Here is a 2884-nt window from a genome sequence, read left to right as displayed (position 1 = left end):
CAGCGAATCCGATGCCTCATGTCCTATTGCAAGGATACATAGAAATAACGCTCTCCTGTAAAGCACCGAGACCAATCGAGTGATCAGTGGAGAGCCGTCTGCGCTGACAGAACATTTGACGTCACAGTTGGCCTGCGGTGCACAAGTCTTCAGCAGGGGCAGGGCTCCCGTGCCGCTTCTGAAGAGGTGGCGCCCAAGTGAATGAAACTCTATGGCCCGGGTGAAAAGGGTGCAATCACTCTCCCAATTTAAATTGAAACTTACTTCTAGGCTGGGTGTTCACTACAGCTGAATGTCCTTTAAACCTGGCAGCTGCTCCTGTCCGACATCCTCCCAAACAGAATAAACATTCAGATAAAGTGCGGAAGACCAAACAAGTGAGCTAAAATCACATTAGGTGATTCTGGAGATGTTACTCACTGACTCGTCCCCAGCCTGGCCGCACTTCGGGCAATAAGAAATGACCCCAAGACAAATAATGGGTTAAAAGGCCGCTTTATTGGACAGGTGGGCGAAAACAATACATCATTGGATACAAAACAGACTAATACAATATTCCCACTATCACCCCCCGCCCCTAATAATTTTCCCCGACAACCAATTTCCCCAACGTTGTTCGGCCTAATCCTCCTCCCCAAACCCCTATCTTCCTCTCCTGCCTACCCCTTGCCTCCAACCTCGCTCCCTTGCTTCCCTCTGTCCCAAGCTATTCCTAATGCCCCAAACCCTTCCTGCCTGTCTTGCTCCCCTCCAACTCCGCCACCTGTCCAAGCGACAACCAACAAAATGCAAATATATAAAATAACAGCAAATTTTATTATAAAGGGTGGGAGGGTGGGCCAAAATTGCAAAACCCCTACCTCACACCCTCAGGAGACACAGCGCGACGGTTATTTCGCGCTCCTATTGCTCGCGCTCCTGCCCTCAGCCAATCAGAATGCGCGCCACCTGACCGGGCCATACCAATTGCCCGAAGCTGCCCAGGGGTGGACAATCTGCGATTGCCACCCCCAGGAGCCCTTATCGGGCAATAAGAAATGACCCCAAGCCAAATAATGGGGTAAAAGGCTGCTTTATTGGACAGGTGGGCGAAAACAATACATCATTGGATACAAAACAGAATAATACAATATTCCCACTATCACCCCCCGCCCCTAATAATTTTCCCCGACAACCAATTTCCCCAACGTTGTTCGGCCTAATCCTCCTCCCCAAACCCCTATCTACCTCTCCTGCCTACCCCTTACCTCCAACCTTGCTCCCTTGCTTCCCTCTGTCTCAAGCTATTCCTAATGCCCCAAACCCTTCCTGCCTGTCTTGCTCCCCTCCAACTCCGCCACCAGGAAAAACCCTAACACAGGAGTTTTTCCTGTCCCCCCCAGTAAAAATATCCATAAACTTTTCTAAACTGGACGCTTGCCATCAGTTAAAAAACAACATACCACCAATGTCGCCAAACAGGTGAAACTTTATTCATTCTAATGAAAATATGTCATATTCTTGCGATATGAAAAAGAAAACCAATTTGTTATAGTATTTCCAAAACAACCAACAATTAAGCACGGGACCTACCACATCATCCTAGATTGATAAAAACAAGGAATAACGGTGGGGGGGATGAGGGGAAGAAGAGAAGGGATGAGGGGAAAATTCTTATTGCATTTACCTGGGCAACTGAACATCTTCAGAGTAAGCTCATTCACAACGGGAAAGCTGTCGCTAAAACAGCATACCTTAACACCATGTATGAATCTGGAGAATCTTTGACACCATCTCTTTTATATTTAAAATATAAATTTAATTGCCAATAAAAGATAAGTGAACGCCGTCGTGTCTAAAAAATTGATAGTCCTCTTTCGTAATTGACTCGTGAATCAGCCAATACATTCCGGCATTGTAACAAAAACGATGTAGATACCTATTCACCTTCCTTTGTGCCCTCTCGACTGCTGTAAAACGCTCTGCGCCTCTCCAAATTCTGTGTGGGATTAATGCCGTTAAGACAAACTGTGTGTTGGGCCATGTCTTTGACAAAATTTCCAGATTTGTTTTCATCTCAATGATTAAACCCAGACCTGATAATTGTACTAGGTCGTTTTCACCAAGGTGAATCAGTACCACTGCAGGTTTCGTTTTACGAGAGAGCTCGCTCATAAGAGGCAGCAGCTGACCCCACTTCATACCACTTTTCCCAAACCATGACACTAGGACCTTCTCTGAATGAAACCCTAAATTCCTCCCAAAATGTATTTTTTCGGCTTGCTTAGCAGCCCATTTAATGAAAGAATGTCCGAGAATCCAAACGTGTCGTTGCGACAATGGCCAACATGGCAACACACCTAGAAAGAAAAAACAATTAGTATCATAACTTAGGAACGTCACATTCCAATTTTCTAATATAACGTAAGCAACAATTGGATGACCAACGTTCTAGCTTCTTAACATCACTGAGGAAGAATCCCCACCTGGCTGCTTCCGAAGCCGCACCTATGCGGAAAGAATGTGTACCAAAATTGAGAGGGTTTCTCCCCACCCTCTTTAAAGATCTACGCAAAATGGCTAGCAATTGAGAAGCTTGGAGCCTGGACCCGTCCTGATGCCTAAACACAAATTCTGAGGTTGCACCACCCACTAATAAAAAGTCTAACCTCGCTTGTTTAGGGCACAAAGGACCATTTATGGTTTGTAAAATCACCCTCGATCCTTTACCTGTTTGGTCCGTTTTTGACCGTTCAAGGAAAATACATATAGATGAGTTAAAAAGAGAAACATTCTGAACTTTGAGGTCCCCATTGTGCTTTGTTCCCAACAATTCTGAAACTATGAATGCCCCAAAAAAGAGCCATATCATACATAATTTAAACAAACAACATTCAAATTGGGA

General features: G+C 45.0%; 1 long non-coding RNA gene across 1 annotated transcript; it reads right to left on the bottom strand.

Annotated features, from left to right (window-relative positions):
* Window positions 1–476: 476 nt before the first annotated feature.
* Window positions 477–2341, bottom strand: LOC146822847 (uncharacterized). The gene is made up of 2 exons (XR_014961847.1): window positions 1341–2341; window positions 477–763 (listed from the first exon to the last, which is right to left on the bottom strand). It is a non-coding gene; the product is annotated as an uncharacterized LOC146822847 (long non-coding RNA).
* Window positions 2342–2884: the final 543 nt, after the last annotated feature.

Source organism: Triturus cristatus, chromosome 5_2 (assembly GCF_964204655.1).
Source record: "Triturus cristatus chromosome 5_2, aTriCri1.1, whole genome shotgun sequence".
NCBI classification, from domain to species: Eukaryota; Metazoa; Chordata; class Amphibia; order Caudata; family Salamandridae; genus Triturus; species Triturus cristatus.
Note: the sequence above shows the minus strand (reverse complement) of the source record. Positions and strands in the feature narration are given on the sequence as shown.